This window comes from Synchiropus splendidus, chromosome 3, assembly GCF_027744825.2.
Source record: "Synchiropus splendidus isolate RoL2022-P1 chromosome 3, RoL_Sspl_1.0, whole genome shotgun sequence".
Classification (NCBI taxonomy): Eukaryota; Metazoa; Chordata; class Actinopteri; order Syngnathiformes; family Callionymidae; genus Synchiropus; species Synchiropus splendidus.
The window spans coordinates 30,236,534-30,254,200 of NC_071336.1; the positions used below are offsets into that span (position 1 = coordinate 30,236,534).

Here is a 17,667-nt window from a genome sequence, read left to right on the forward strand (position 1 = left end):
ATTTCACCTGGAAAAATGTGAATGTGAAATAACAAACCAAGCAAACACAAGCTCAACAAGCCCACGATTGTAGGCCAAAGTGAAGCCTGAGAATGAATCACTGTCATCATCACTGCTACAGTCTAGCTACTTTTCATCAAGTAGCCGCCTCAAAAAGATGGAGTGCAAATGAAAGCTAAATTATCGGACAACAAAACAAAACAAAACAAAACAAAACAAAACAAAACAAAACAGATTCTCAACATTTGGGAATGCAGTGCCAAATAATAATACATTGCATTTATATATATTTTTTATGATTTATCATTTTAGCCAGTTATATAAATCTGTTGTTGTTGTTGTTCTTCTTCTGCTTATTATTATTATTATTAATATGATATTGTTATCATTATATTGTTATTATAATTGTTGTTGTTGTTGTTATTATTACTATAATTTCACCATCCACTTGACTCTCATCTTCAACGCTAATTCAGTTTCAGTCATTGTTCACTGGAATCCTACACTCGTTTCTTTGTGAGGATTTTTCTCTTTTTCTTCGTGTGTGTGTGTGATTTGAGCGTCACATAACATATTTCTGCTAATGTGTGTGTCAGCCCCCTATTTTTCCTTCTCGATCATCATCATCATCATCATCATCATCATCATCATCATTCGTTTAATTTCTACTTTTTTTCTGGAAGAGCAGAGCTCCACAATTACATCTACAATTAATCTAAAATTGCACTCTCTCCATCTCTCTCTCTCTCTCCCTCCCTCTGTCTGTGTGTGCTGCCTGAAGCGTCTCATTGCTGCAATCTCTCTCTCTCTCTCTCTTCTTTACATCTCTCTCCATTTCCTCTTGCTTACTCTCTCTCTCCCTCTCTGTCTTCCCTCCTGCATTCTGCCTCACCCAACCTCTGTCTTTCCCCTCCTCCTTTGTCCATCCTCCCGCTCCCCCCCACCAACCACGTCTACCTCCGTATGCCTCTTTTTCCTCTCCATCACTCTCTCGCAGATGCCATATCACACCACACTCTCCTCCTCCCTTCTCTTCTCCGTCTGCTTCCTGCTCTCTCATTCGCTCCGCCGCTTCATTTGTTTCGGCCGAGCCACTAAAGCGGCTGCTGAACAGAGAGGAGGGTTTTTTTTTCCCCCCTCTTCTCTCTCACTCTCTCTGTCGAGCATCTCTGCCGCCGCAGCATCAGCACCACCACCGTCTCCTGCCGGGATCTTGCCTCCTCCTTCTCCTCAGGGAGCTCTTCCTGGAACCGGGAGGGGGAGGAAGACCACCGCTACCTCTTGCGTGGACCCTTGGGAAGACATCAGGAAGGAAAAAGAATGGTGGAAGGGGAGGGAATTTTAGAGGCATCAGAAAGGAAAAGGAGAGGCAACACCCTGGGCTACAGCAGAGAGGAGGAGGAGAGAGGAGGGTAAGAGGCCGACACACTCAGTAAACCTGTTGTCTTCTTTTCCGAAAACCATCCGGCGGGAGAATTCTCTTTTCTTTTTTAAGGTTTCATTTTTGCCTCTTTCTTTTCTCCGCCTAAGTTGCAGCGACTTTCCATCCGTGTGTGTGTCATCAACTTTTGAACGGATTGTTTCGGAGGACAACCTGTGGTGCTCCAAAGTTTGATGGAAGCTCTGGGGTGTTTTCACCGAACAATCAATGTTGCGTGCGTGTGAGTGTGAGTGTGTGGAGCCCTCAGGTTGTCTCTCCACAGATGGCCTGGGTGGGTCAGCAGGCTAGGAGAAGTGTTTGGCTGTGGGTGGTAAATCCCTGCTCTCTGCAGCAGGTTGGGCGGGGGTCTTCTCAGTTTTTTGGCTCAGGATGTGCATGTTTGTGTTAGAGTGTGTGCTCATGCGTGTGTCTCTGAGGACCGAGCGGTTCTGGGCGAAAAAGCAACTTTGCATCTCATTTTTTTTCCCCCCTCTCTTTGTCTCCACGTAAACAGCGTTTTCCTGCTGAGTTGAAATTCCTCACTTTGTAAAAGGCAGATTTAGATCCGGGAGCGGTTACAGGAGAATTTTGCGGTAACTTTAACGCCGGCGTTTCTGCGTTGCAGACGGGAAATGATGATGTTTCGGTGCATGGTGGCGGTGAAACACATGTGTTGATCGCTGTCAGGGCGAGGGGCGGCGGGGGGGACGGGCGGTAATGGAGTATATGGAGCTACTGTCACACTACAACGCCTCCTGGCCTGACCTCCCTAACCCTGCAACCCTTCATCTCCCCTGTGTACGCCACCTCACACCCCCCCCACCCTCCACCAAACCCCACCCTCAGCCCCTCCCCCCTCCCACATCCATGCAGAGAAGGAGCGGCGACGGGAGCGGGGACGGTCCCCGGCAGCAGGGAGGGGAAGCCGAGCAGGACGCTGGTCCAGGTAAGAGTCCGGCTGCTTCTTTAGCTTCCCCGCCCTCACACTCTTCACTCTCTCTCTCTCTCTCTCTCTCTCGCACACACACTCACACACACTCTCTCTCTCTGCTGGCTCCGATTGAAAATGCCACCATTCTCAATTTTCTCATTTGCAGACGAGCCATTGATGGAGCTTTGCCTCGCGCTGCAGCGAGCGGTCTTCAATCAATGCGACCCCCCCACTCTCTCTGTGTGTGTCTGTGTTTGTTTGCCACTGGAGCCTGAAGAGGGGCTGCTTCTGATGGCCTTGCTGAAGCTGGTGATGATGCGTTGGCAGTGGCTCCTCCCCCGTGGTTTCTGGCTTAGACCCCCTCCTCCTCCTCCTCCCCTCCCATGTTCACTGACTCTCTTCGGTGACGGGTATTCTTGGGTGGATAATACGGATCACGTTGTTATTGCTTAAGAATACGCGTAGTCGAGGAGAGTCCTTTCTTCGCCCCCCTCCTCTAACACCGGCTCCCCTGGCCCCCAAACACCCACCCACTCACCTCAACACACTCTGTCTCTTCCCCCCTGCCTAAAAAGGACTTTCAGATTGGGTGAATCCCACACTGGCTGGCAATGTCTCTCTCTCTGCATCCGTGTTTCTGTCTCCGTGGCGATGGACAGAGTGTGTGTGCGTCTCTGTCTCACATTGCTTCTGTGTGTATCCGGCTCTTCTGTCGTCTTGTCGTGTTGGAGTTTGTGCATGAACAGTCCGGTCCCATGATGCAAAGCGAGGTTGACAAAACCAAAGAAGTGGATTTGCCGTTGGTTTGCCCGGGTGTGATTGGATGCTGCTTGAGTTGCTGTTGTCTCACTTTGTCGCTTGACTCCATCCTTGTCAACCGATAAGGAGCGTGTTTACTCGGGGCGTGACCTCTGACCTGTCGCTTGCTGTGTTCAGGACGGGAGAGCTCCCAGTAGCCCTGTAAACATACCACTCATGGCAAGATTACAAAAGTAATGGCGCTGCAAGAGCTGCCCTTTGACCCCTGCTGGATGACTGACATATAAAGTCACGTGACATGATGTGACATGATGTATCATGTTTCACTTGATTCCAATTGACCAGATGAACTTATTCTTAATACATAATCATGTAATGCTTTTGTATTTTAAAAAAAATAGCCATTAAATGACTTTATTTAAAAATGTAATTTGGATGTAACACTGTACTAGATATTGTCAAAGAATACAACGTGGTTTTGTATTTCTAAGTGTGTACAAAGAAATAGCAAATAAAAACTGGCTATTGTTACTATATTTAATACTTTCAATCGTATGTGTATTTTATCCATAAAAAAACTCAATTCTTTTCAAAGATTTTAAAACACCAATATTGTCTTGAGTCACAATATTTGAGGAAATATGACTACCATGTAAATAATAATAATAATAATAATAATAACAACAACAATAATAATAATAATAATAATAATAATAATAATAATAATAATAATAATAATAATAAGAATAAGAATAATAATAATACACGGTAGTATTGTATCCAATGTTTGCTAACCATATATGTTTGCTAACCATATTAAGGAAAATAATAACACTTCTATGTTTATGGTTTTGTTATTGTTATTTGAAGTGAAATAAACCTGGAAAAAAACACGTTTCTCTTTAACGTCTTGAGTGATATTTCTTGTCTAATTTAGGGAATTTATTTTCTATTCATTATAATTGTTAATCATAATTTATAATTTTTCATCATTTACTGTTTCATTGTTTCTATTGGCTGAGTAGTTCCCTCCCTGTGCACTGAAGCCTAAGAGTATAAAGACGTTTGTTTTCAGCATCTGAAACAGAGAAGATTGTGTGACTGGTGAAATAAAAAGGTGTAAAATTCATGCAATGAAAAATTAATTAAAAGAGAAAAGAGAAAAGAATTAGCATGCAACAAACTTCCAAGAAAATTGCTCCATAAAATACATTTTTATAATTAAAATTGAGTAAAATAACAACATGGAAAAATAACAATAATAACATATTGGAATAAAAAGGTATTTTCAACAATCAACTTGTGAAAATCGAGAGATTTCTTCTGTTTTGGGCCTGATCTCCGTCGAAGGCCTTGCCTCCTTGACGATCGTTGAAAATATAGTTTTATCCCCAACACCATCAATAAATGAATCCTCATATCTGCATAAGCAACCACCTTCACAAGGACTCGTCACATTGTGTGAAGTCTCCCGGCCTCCTCTCACCCTCTCCGTGGCCCCTTTTATATGCTAATGCCGCTCCAATGACAGTTATCATAGAGGAGCTTACGCACGCGTGCGGCTGAGAAAACAAAATGTCCACCATGAATGGTCGACAGCTCAATTTATGCATTGAGCAGAGGCGTCTAGATAAACAATTACCTCGGCTCATACGCTTCATAAGCAGCTTTTTCGGTGGCGCATCCCAGCGACGCACCATGAATATAGATGCCCCGTCCATGTCTGACAGCACATTCGGAACTTAACAGCCATGTAAAATCCATTTTAACAGCTAATAGGATCAACTTGACTCATACAGTGATATCCTCCAGCACGTCAGCCCGCACCCCCCGCTCCACAATCAGACGCTTCCTCGCCCCTCCACGCTCGGGTAAATGCACCTCGCGAGATGGAAGAGGAAATGATAGACCCACTCTCCCAAATGGTTTTATTGTCCTGCAATATTCCGCTTCAGGATTACTCACGTCTGTCTGCTCTCAGACACGATCGGCGCTCTGATCGGGTATTTATATTCAAGGAACGCCATCATTTCAGGTTCGGGCCCAAACGTACAAAGCCAACCAAACATTTCAGAGGACGTGTTGCGCTGCTTTAGAGGTAGAACTTCCCAACAGAGTCTAGGCAAACCCAGACTGAGGCCTCCGGAAGTTCCTCCATTATTCAAAGCTGGATGATGAAAAGTGCTCGAGTGACTTTGTTTGAGCTTCTCTAACATCTAAATAAGGGATCAAAACCTGTTTTTATTCAGACTTTGTTAAATTTAACATTTTATTTTTGTTGACTCATGCTTCAAAATAAGCCTTTTATAAATGACTTTGTTACCTATTTCCAAAGCAGAATACAAGCTAGTAACACTACATAAACTATTGTTGTCGTTGTAATGATATACTATAATAGTAACACCCAATAAAAGAGAATAGAAAACGATTTTTAGAATTACAAAATCGCTGCTATTCAGTGGTGAAACTTTATTGCATTAATATACTACGGCACAAAATGGCAACAATGATTGGAGTAAAGAACCTACTGAGCTAATTTGAATGTAGCTCACTAACGATGAATCAGCAGTGTCTCATCTTAAAATTCAGGGACTGTTTTTAAGATTTTAATACATGTAGAATTTTAAGCACATCATTGAGCGTCCTTCACTGAATTTATTGATAGTTTTCTTGTTTTGTTTTGCTCTTTATTGATGCTTAAAAGCAGCTCCACTGGCTAAGCTATGTAGCTAGCATGTTAGTTGAAGTCCACAGATCTCACTTTGTTAGCATTTGTTAGCTAATGTTTTTAGCGCTGAGAAAAAAAATAACAAAGCAGTGAGGTGAGCTAAGCTAACCCACAGGTAGCTTTAAGGTTGGCAGTGAATTCTGAGACTGACAAGCTACTGTAGGTCTAAAAAATGGCTGCAGTTGGTGAAGACATCACAGACACACTGGTTACGTGTTTCATTTCGCGCAGATTATTCCATGCTGAGAATGGGCCACTCGCTGTCTCATGTCGTCTACTGCAATCTGCAGCAGCATTTGCGTCCTCCATCTTTGTTGTGTCGCAGGGTCCACCAGCAGCGCTCGTAGCTTTGCATCACGAGTTTGTGTGTTTCCTGTGGCAGCCTGCGCCTCATGAGTGTAGCTGCTGTTGATCCTGAATTCGTGCCTGTGAATGGAAACTTGTTAATGTTGTACGAAGCCATCAGCGATGATTGCGCCATGTGTCTGCTCGAGTGTCGTGGAGAGCCGGGCCGCTGCGCGCCATCCTCCCCGTTGATCCGGCCAATAAGGAGTGTTGCTGGCTAAGTGTTGTCATAGCTGCTAACGGCGCCGGGCTGCCTGCTAATGCGCCTGTCATTGTTCCAGCCGCGCTTCCGAGGACTGCTGGGAACCTGGGACTGATGTTTACTGCTCCGCTCTAATGTGATGCCGCGCGCCATGATCACGAGCCGGGTTTTTTAAAGCTAACCTGGGATGAATCACTTTCATAACAGCAGCGCGTGTCGCTTCCCGCGTAAATGTGCATAATGACTGTCATTTTGTCGTGGCTGTGATTTCGAATAAAGTCCTCTCTTGAAACTTACATGTGAGATGAACATTTTATTAATGTCATGTCTGTCTCGGGCCTCAGTCTGAAGCCTTGCAGGAGCTGCATTTCAACTGTTTAGCTTTAGCTATTTTCACCGTATAGAGGGGATTTTTAAATATGCTTTTCATCACTGGTGGATTTATTATTATTATTATTATTATTATTATTATTATTATTGTCAATGCGTATGATTTATGATTTAAATTGGTCATTGATTTTAAATGTACTTTTTAAATTTAAGTTATGAGACATGCTTTATTCTCTCCATTTTATTGAATCTTTCTTTTCCTTTATTTGTTTTTTGCCAATTACATTTCCTTTCACTCCATCCTTTTCAAGACTGTCAACATTCTTTGGCTGTTAAAACGTCCAAAGTGGTCAGTTCTTAATCGTCATACTGACTGAATGAAGGCTTATTTTAGTCTCAGCTGTTCATGGTGCTTCCTTTTCTGACTTTTTAAAGGTATATTGTCGACATTGTATCAAGTTATTCCTGTAACTTTCCGCACCTGGTGAGACGTTCAGGGCCTGTTATGTTGCCTGTTCTGAGCTTCTATGACGGTTGTTCCACTGCTGCCTCCATGTAAATGTCAATATCCCACATGGGGCAGCAGTCAACAATAACACGACACTTCACCAAAATATCAGCTTCATAGAGGTGGTGACCAAAGGTTCATCTGTGTCTCATGTCAGAGGAGGATCTGAGGAGGGGCGGAGTCAGTGGGGCAGATGATTCCAACTCCTCCAGTTCAGGTCTGTCCTGCGTCATTAGAAAAGGTCCGCTGTAATGATGCCATTTTCCGTCATTAACCTGGACTCAGGGAGTCAGAATGCTGTGGCCTGGCCATTTGGAGAGCTGTTGTAAACAATGCTGGATGAATGGCCGACCATTCTGCTGCTAATAATTGCTGCCTTGACGTATGGAAACGTGACCATGGTCTGATCAGGGAACGTCCCTTCCGAAAATGCAACACGAGTTTGATATACGGCTAGTACAAAAGACAAACTAGAGTAGCGCCTGACTCATTGTTGGAAACCTCTTTTGACAAAACAAAACCAAAAAAAAGTAAATGACATAAACTTCAGAAAAGCAACATTTTGGTGGAGTAAAGAGTCAATTCTCCCGCTGTGTTGCTGCTGCTGAACTCAGTTATGCTACACTGGATGACTTCCTCGATGAGCAGCGTCAAACTCCAAAAACATGACTCTAGAAATCTTTCTTCATTTAAGTCATTACAATTTAATAAGTAAGACCATTTGACATGTTTTCTTCAGTTGCTCTTTGCTGATTTAAAGTTTGTTATGGAGTCATTTATTTAAAGATGCATTCTAGTCAGAAACAACAGTGTTGCAGCGCTGAATTATTATTATTATATTTTATTGATGATTATTACAACAAAAAAATATTATTATTATTACTATTATTATTAGGGCTCTTTTTAAAATTCTATGCAAATTAATGGATTTTTTTAGATTAATATTCATTCATTAATTCAACTCAAATATATGTATTTTTTTTTAATTGTAATACAACAATAATACTAATTCTACTACTACGACAATAACAACTACTACTACTACTACTACTAATAATAATAATAATAATTTCATGAATTGTCAAAATTATTCTGCATTTTACCTACACATAAAAACAACCACAAAACTGACAAACATTAATTAATTAATTAATTAATTAAAGTTTTAGTGATATTCTTTGTAAAGTACAAAAAATGAAAAAGTACCGCGGGGGAGAAAAAAGATAGTAAACTCATCGTAAATTAGTTTGGGGCCTACTGCTTCATTTTCATACAAAAAAAAAAATCTATGTATCTGATTTTGTATTTCAATGAAAACTTATTTGAGTTGAGAAATAATGTAAAGATCATGGATACTGTTTTAAACCAGCTGCAAATGACAATAATCTACATAAAGAAAGAAACATTATTTTCCTCACGATGACTCTTTAATTTATTTCTAGATTTTTTTTTTTTTTAAACCAGGCCCAATCTCAGGCTGCAGTGGAGAACAACTGTTAATATATATATATATATATATATATATATATATATATATATATATATATATATATATATATATATATATATATATATATATAAAAAATAATGTAATGTCAATATAGAGTGCTGCTGCCAGTGCGTGGAAGACCATGCTTAGTCGGAAAACCTCTCACTCTGATGGTGTTTAAACGCTGTTTTTTCTCAAGGTAAGTCCAGTCATTACTGTCCCAGCTGTGAGGTGGAAGGCGGGAGGCCTTCAGTGGGAGGAAATCGGAGTGCGTGGAGGAAACACATGCAAACGGGTGGAGAATAGCCACCAGCTCCTCACCTTCACTGACAGTCAATAACACAACGTCCATCTGAACCTTTTGGGCTAACTAAAGTTGGCTCAGCACCTGCAGGGAGCCTGCATTTCTGGCCTTGTAATTGTGATGGAGTAACACAGCAACTAACCTTCTCTCTCACACAGGATGTCGTGGCTTCTATCTATTGATGGACTTTATTTTGCTGCCTCAAGGACAATAAAGTGCTGCAAACCCCACCACTGTGACTCTAACTGATCAGCGTCACTGTCATGGCTGCTGTTATTAACTTCCTTCTCAGGATGTTATGGTCCCTTTTTAGGGTCAAAATACTTCTGCAATTGTTGGTTTCCAACTTCAATATAAAGCACAACGCTAGGCGTTTCCACTCTCGACAGTGATCACCGATAGAACAAGCAGCACAGTTCTCAGGACATGAAGCTCGGAGATCCAGGAGACACTTGAAGTAGATCTACCGCTCATTGGAGGGGCCTCGGCCTCCTTTCTTCGGCTGCTGCCCCCACAACCTTGGACGTCCAGCAACCAGGAGCATGAAAAGTAGTCACTTATTTGAGAAGTTTTCTATCAGCGTGCAACTATTTTCCCCACTTCTCCTGGTGCTCCAGTCTATCCTGGGAACACCGGGAAAGATGTAGGTCAAAAGGTCAGATGGAAACAAGCCAAAGCACTGTGGTGATAGAAGACCTTTGGAAATGTAACCCTCCACCAGTCAGGTCTCGGTCTCTTTCATGAATATAGACCCAGTCAAACGCCTGGATCGGAAGCGTCCTGCTGGTGTTGCAGATCTGCGGCTGCAGCTGAAGCACAAGCGCTTGGACAAACCAACTCTTCACACCAGATAACTGATCTACTGTCAGTTACAATTTGCATCCCATTATCGCCACGCGGCAGATTACCATATTACAACCGATTACATTTCCCCCTCCCTAATACATTTTATCTCCGGTAATCCTGTTAAAACTGCAGTAATTAGATTCCCAAAAGCATCTCTGCAGGATTAGGCTCTGACTCTGCAGCCAAAGCTCACGCTATTGTTCCTCTGCGGAGTTTGGTTTGCTGTGCTTCATCCTCGGCCTTGGCTTCCTCCGGATCCTGTGGGCGGAGCTTCAGTAATGATGCAGCGGAAGGCGCCTTAATAATTGATGGCGGTGTTGGTGAGGAGGCTGCCGACTCCTGGACGGCGGGAAAACACAGGCGCTTTTGTTTGAATACATTATTTATTGGTTTCATTTCACCCTCGATGGAGAGAGAGAAAGAGAGAGAGAGGACGTGTCCTTGATTCGATTACTGAGTGGCAGCAGCATCATGAAAATCTGAAGACAAAATGATGTAAAGATGGATTTGACCTCTCACTCTGTCCATCACTGTGGACCAGAAGAGGTTGAGGCTCTAGAAAGGCTGTGTAAAAACAAGGCATCTGTTATGGATTAGTAGCACATGAATATTCATTCACAAGTCGCAGAAAACTGAATGGTCTTTTTGAACTCTCTTTATTTCACCACAACATCAGCACCATATCCATGATGAAGGAGAGGAAATGAGATTCCACTGACTGAGTCAAAACCACGTATGAAAAACTTCAGGACTGAAGCAGAAAACTTGTCGCTCCGTGCACTTTATGCAGCAGGGTTCGCTCATCACGAGAGCGTCACTCATGTCCTCGTACAGAGTCACCTTCAAGTCCATCATTATTTTTTTGTACGGCAGAATTTGAAACTAATAACTAAGTTGACGACCGTGTATGGTGTTTTATCATCACTAAGGTACAATAAAATCAATGCTAAATGGATTTTAATAAAGCAAATCCAAAGTGTATGACGTCAGCGGCAGCTTTTCAGAAACCTCAAAACAACCAAGCTATATCCTTCAACCCATCGAGTTTTTAGACAATGTTATTTTTAGATTACTTTTTTTGTTATAACTATTATTTATTTATTATGTAATAAATAGTGTAGTTATTGTAGTTTATTTTTCAGTTCTGTCTCTCTTCTCCTCGTGTCAAAACCATCTGGGCTGCCTAACTTTATCGCCAAACTTCTCCCCATGTCCCTCTGAAATCCTCATTTCTATTCTCGTTCTTTCTTTCTTTCCTCTCTCAGTGGCATCCTCAGTATATTCATCTCTGACTCTTCCAATTCTGACTCTTGTCTTCCTTCCACAGAGACTGCTGCCTCCTGGGCCATAGACAACTAATACAAAAGTAGATACTTTAGTCAGAATATGAGTCACTCCGTTGTGGCCAAAATAAAAATAAAAATAAAAATAAAAATAAAAATAAAAATAAAAATAAAAATAAAAATAAAAATAAAAATAAAAATAAAAATAAAAATAAAAATAAAAATAGCACTTCACCCAGAATACTTGTTTATAAGGGTTTGATGATGAAACCGAAGGCAAAGGACTCTCTGTGGTGATATTCAAAATGGTCACATTCACAGTTGTACTTCCCCATTGTTGAACTGAACCATCTTCTATCTTTACACACAAATCCAGCTTCCAGCTTCTGATTCCACATTTACAGTGGAAGGTTCTTGTCAAGCATTTGTATGTGTTTGTTTTTTAGATGAATGTGTCAATAGAGAAGGTCCCATTGACTGGTGCTGTTATTATTATTATTATTATTATTATTATTATTATTATTATTATTATTATTATTATTATTATTATTATTGTTATTGTTATTGTTATTATTGTTGTTGTTATTGTTATTGTTATTATTATTATTATTATTATTATATTATAGTAGTAGTAATTACTCCTAGCTGTTGTATTATTGTTTTTTTTACATTTGTTTCTATAACTGTAGTGTCTTATTCTGAGATTATTTGGATCGTATTTTCCTTTTTTTTTATCATAAATAAAATGAAATCAAATAAAAAATTCAAACTGAAGCATCTTGTGATTCATTCTTTCAAGCGTCCATATATCCCATACCCAGATGCTCTCTCGTCTGGAGATGAACTCCTGGTGGGTCTGGGTCGGCCTGGATTAGAGGCCCAACGCCAAAGAATGTGAATGGAATTTTTGTGTGGCTTCAATTTCCCATCAATCACCTCCTTGTAAATCCATTATAATTGGCTGCAGGGCTCCGGCGTCCGCTCGCATTGAAAACTCATGACCAGCCATGTTGTTGCCATGGGAGACAAGTTCCTTAACAAGCGGGAGCACGTGCCACTGCTCTGGCTGGTGAGGTGATGGTCCTCACCGTGTTTACGTCTGGCATCAGCGTCACATCACAAGTGTTCCCAGGTCTTCCTTCTCACTCGGGTCCGTCTTTGCTTCCGTCCAGTCCGAGTTTGAGTCGCACGCTCGAGGCTGAATTGGTTTGTTCAAGTCTTTCACTAGACATTGAAATCCTTCCAAGCCATGACTGAAGTGAAATGACAAATATTGCATTCAGAATCAATTGAATATGTACATCACACTGTAACTTTTTGTTTGTGTGTGTTTCAGAATTGTATGTGCTTTATGATTATCATTCATTCCACATTAAACATTGATTTTAATTTTTCTTACCCATTTAAAAATACATATTTCCTTTCTTATTAATACGATATACGGTATCTTCTGTGTGTTTTATATTATTATTTTAGGTCATTTTCAATGTCAAAAGTACTTGATTATTATTATCATTATTATATTGAATTATCATTATTATTATGGCTTTTTTCTTTAACTATCATTTTATTTTGTTATTTAAGAAAATGTCCCTTAGAGATACATCTTCAAGCCCTTTTTTCACTTCCAGCAATATTTTTTTTTAAATAAAAAATAAATACATTTCCTCAAACTCATGAAATCACTTGGTTTTTGTTGACGCAGTATCGGCGCCTTCAAAAAAAAAAAAAAAAGGTTTGATCTGGATCTGTTCAGCGCTTCTCTCTGAAGAGCCAGGAACCATGGGAAGATTGGAGTCTCACAAATCTCTCAGCACTGATGCATGTGACCATCATTCGCTGCACCTGGAGACGAATGGCCACAACACCACTGTCCAAGATGCACCAAACCACCTTAAAATGACTGTTGGTGATCCTTGACATCTATTACACGTCAACATGATGGTCTGCTTTTCATTCACTGCAGCTCTTCCGGTCTTTCTACTGCCATTTTAACATACATCTCCTCTTTCAATACATTTTCTCTTGGTCTCTCCAGCACTTCATCTCACTCCCTAAACATATCGACTCACCTACAAAGAAACTGTGTGCAACTAACTTCATTTTCACAAACAGACCGGAGGTGTCACTTCTATTAGAGGTTCTGACCATGATAAAACAAAAAACTAAAGCTTGAGCTCTTACAAACCACATTGTTTTCAGAGCTTCACCAGTTGCAGTGTGTCATGGTTTCTGAAAGTCAGATTGACTGATGTATCATGTTCAGTGAAAGATCAATAATTTTATCGTTTCCTGTTCTTAAAAAGTCAATGGATGCGACTGGTTTTAAAAACAGTCCCAAACAAGCTCCTCGGAAGCTTGTTATTATCATTTACAGTGGCCATGTTTACATGCACAGGATAGTTGGACAAAGGCAGTAAGTTTGGTTAAGACGTTGCTACTTTCTTTTTCCTTTCTAAAACTACATAATGAGCGTAAAATATTCACATTGAACGTGACAGTACACTAGTGCTACGAGAACAGACCTAAAGTCAGAGTTCGATCCACTTTAGTTTTAATGACAGCTGGTAGATTAAGAGAGTCATTTCAATTATTTTTAAGTCAAAAATAATTGACTTAAATAACAATGACGACAATTGTCTTTCATGGGGAACATTTTCAGGGCAAGACGCTATATATTGTCAAAAACAATATCCATGATGAAAGAGTGTTAATGAGACCACGGTGATGGACGGAAATTTAAGTAGAAAAAAACAAAAAAAAAACTGAAGATAGAGGCACAAAAATGTTCCTCTCATCACTTAGCTAAAATTAGACCAGTCTGGTATCAGAAATTATATATATATATATATATATATATATATATATATATATATATATATATATATATATATATATATGTAGATAGATAGATAGATAGAGAGATAGATAGATAGATATCTGCCACATTTAGAGAGCACTGCATGCACTGGTCTTCACTCGACAAGGAGTCGACCAGTCTTCACCAAAAAGCTTTTCAACATAGCAGGAACAAACATGCCTTTCTCTCTTTAATCTCCGTCAAGGCCTGAATTCATTAAAAAAAAAAAAAAAAAAAAATCTTTGTTCCTCATGGGTGAGGATTAATAACCATTTGATTTCAAGCTAAAAGTAACGATTTTCAGATGAAGCAGTGGAGTGAAAAACTACAACAGATTCTGAGAGTGTTTGATCTTCGAGATCTTAAAGAAGAGGCGCTTGATCCTCTGAGTGACGCTCAGAGCCCAGTGCAGAGAAGCCGGTGCCGACAGGAGGCCTCCCTCGTGAGGTCCTCAGGGCTGCTGCACGGATGCCCGGAGGGAGACCCAGGACACTCCAGAGCTATCATCCGGGCTCACATTGTGGGATTCCTCCAGCAGAGATGGAGGCTCTCTGCTTCAGCCGCTGCCTCCACAACTGGAGATGAAGCCTTTCATGCTGCAAAATTAGGGCCACCTCACCCAGGCATCCCGTATTTTGCTGCAAAATTATTGCGATCATGCATTCAAAATGGCTGCTCAAGCTCCGCCTCTCCACGCTTTCCGCAGAATGAAGGGTATTTTATTAGGAAGCGCTGAAGATGTTCATGTTATTGGTGTGTAGATCTTCTTCTTCTCCTCTTCCTTTCAGCTTCTCCCTTCAGAGGTGGCCACAGCGGATCATCTCCCTCCATCTCACCCTGTCCTCAGCTTCCTCTTCTCTCAAACCTACAAACCTCATGTCCTCCTTCACCACCTCCATCAATCTCCTCTTTGGCCTTCCTCTCCACCTTCTGCCTGGCAGTTCCAACCTCAACATCTTCATCTACCAATGTACTGACTCTCTCTCCTCTGTACATGTCCAAACCATCTCCATCTAGCCTCTCTGACTTTGTCTCCTAAACTCCTGAGCACATGTGCTGTCCCTCTGACCCTATCATCCTGCTCACTCCCAGAGAGAAGCTCAGCATCTTCATCTCTGCTACCTCCAGCTCTGCCTCCTGTCTTGTCCAAACCATACAACATTGATCACATTATTGGTGTGTAGATAAGTTGAATCAAAAAAAAAATCAATTCAATTATGCCACCAACCTTTCACCAATAATGTTTAGTGTGTATGTCCCAGATGAGGGGAGAAATAATGTTTAGCAAAATGTAATATACAGATATTTCATAAAAAATTAATTATACTATATATATGAAATTTAAAATTAAGCAATGGCTCTCTACTACATAAAGTCAAACAGTCAAAGTCACATTCATGTCCTTCATTTCTCATGAGGAAAACATAAATAAATAAAAAGAATCTCCAAAAGACTAAGTCGAATTACACTGCTCACACACAGGTTTAACTCGTGAGATAAAATGAATACTTTTGCACTTTTTTCTTTTTTTCCCCCTAAAAATATAACCACTTTTGTGGTTATTACTCCACACAAGCTCCTCCTCTTCTCCTCACCATGGCTCCAGATGGAACGTAAAAGCTGACCTGCAGCTGTCCCATTTAGCCTGTTACACTTCTTATTTATTGGAGTAATACTCATCACAATCGATGAGAGATTTGCTTATGGCTCAATGCTGAAACTAATTCCAATCTAATTATTTCCCTTTAAAATGCGATGCGGTGTATTAGGCGTAATGAATCATTAGTGCACTGATGCGTAAACCACTTATGTGGAAGTGATATTGGAGGTGAAGGGGGGTAAAAATGAATATTAATGACGCTGACGGCAGAATGTCACCATCAGTACTTTAACTGTTTTGCGCCAGGATGGCTCTTTTTGCTAATTTGATTTTAATATTCGCTAACGGTGACGACGGAGAGGAACGTCGGGGGTCATTTGGGGAGGGTGGGTGGGGGGGGGGGTGTACAGAGCGAGCGTGACACGCTGCTGCGGCCATTTGTCACTTATTTATCAACCTGCCGTCGCACAGTCCAGAGTCCAGTGTCCTCCCCGGTTTTCACGTGACACGTTGTGAGAAAACCGCCGAGTCTTTACCGTCAATATGATGCGGCGGATTGTTCATTCGAGCTCTTTCGATTCAGCGTCAGACGCTCATTTATGACGAGGATCGATAGCAGAGAGCATGTTGAGCACCGCGGCAGCTCCACCTGTCGCCGGTCGGCCCGCGGCCTCGCAGAGTCTAATTCCGCACTGAGCCGCTCCTCAGCTGCTGCGGGGGTCGAAGGTGGAGTCGATTTATATCAGAAATAAATCGCGGGGTTAGATTAATCAATGGTGAAAAATGGAAAAATAAAATAAAGCGTACAGTGTTGCGCGGTTTATTTCTTGAAATAAATTGTCCGAGGGGTCTCTGCGCTGCGATGGATTAGCGGTTCTCTCCAGAGCGCCCTTGCACAGGAGCCAGACTGGGTTAGAGCTGCGGGAAATGGAGGGATGAATTCTCAGCGAGGAAAGGGCAACGTCTTGAGGCTGTTGAAATCACGGAGACACTTGACTCCCCTGGTTAATCTGTAGCGTTGGCTTCATCAACGCTCATCCGGCTTTAGCTGTGAAAATTCCGCCCGACGTTCTCCAAGACCACTGACCATCCCTTCATCGCCGGCTTCTCTTCACCAGCCATCGCCACCTGACAGTCATGCAGCAGGTAAGTGCATGTTGTCAGTCAGAAGGCATCAATTTCACAGCGTGATCGAGCTGCCACTTACCGAACACAGTCATCTGCCATTCAAATAAAAGCGATAGAGATTTGCTGTGTGTTGAGGGACTCGTCCTTGCTTTGTTCAGCCAGTCAGCCAGGTGTGGACAGACTCTACATCCCTCCATCCACCTGTCAGTCCTCTCATCCTACCAGCGGCTCCACCCTCTTCATTCTTTCAGACTCTGGACATTCTCGATCATACAGTACATCGAGTGCTACTCTTTCATTCATCCTGTCATCCATCGTCTACGCCAGTCATTCTTAACCATAGGGCCAATGGTTGGGCCGCGAGCGCCCCCTGGAGTGCCGCTAAAAGTCTTTTTTGTTTTACGTCTTTGGGCCACGAGGGTCGCGAGACGCTCAGTTTTAATGCATGAACCACATATGGTGGCAGTAGTGTGTCACTGAATTGACTTGACAGCTGCAGATCTGTGACAGTTAACAACTATGGAGAAAAAATGATAAAGGAAGTGATGAAGGTGAACACTGTTCATGAAAGCACCTGTTGAAGCAGTTTTGATAATTTATTAGAACCTTTTATGTCAATGCTTTTTACGCTTCGCTTATATCTTCTTTGGAGTTTAAATAAAATACATTATTTTTATTTTATGATATTTAGACATGGTTTTAATATATTTATTTTATTCAGAATTTGATTCAGATTTTTTTTTTTTAAATAGATTTGATGAATATAACTTGCACCTGGTTCTGCTGCTTGTTGGAATTTTGGATGACAGAGAAATATTTTTGCGATGATCACATGGTCCCCTGGTCTGCGCATCCATCTATCCTGAAGCATCGCATCCCCACTCCAATCCATTCACCCCTTCATGCTAGAGTCAAACCATCCATGAAGACTTCC

The 17,667-nt window shown here is 41.4% G+C and overlaps 1 long non-coding RNA gene across 1 annotated transcript; it reads left to right on the forward strand.

The window, feature by feature from the left end:
• The first annotated feature begins 916 nt into the window (after positions 1-916).
• On the forward strand, positions 917-8,312 carry LOC128756583 (uncharacterized). The gene is made up of 3 exons (XR_008414269.1): positions 917-1,412; positions 2,267-2,366; positions 2,518-8,312. It is a non-coding gene; the product is annotated as an uncharacterized LOC128756583 (long non-coding RNA).
• The last annotated feature ends 9,355 nt before the right edge of the window (positions 8,313-17,667 follow it).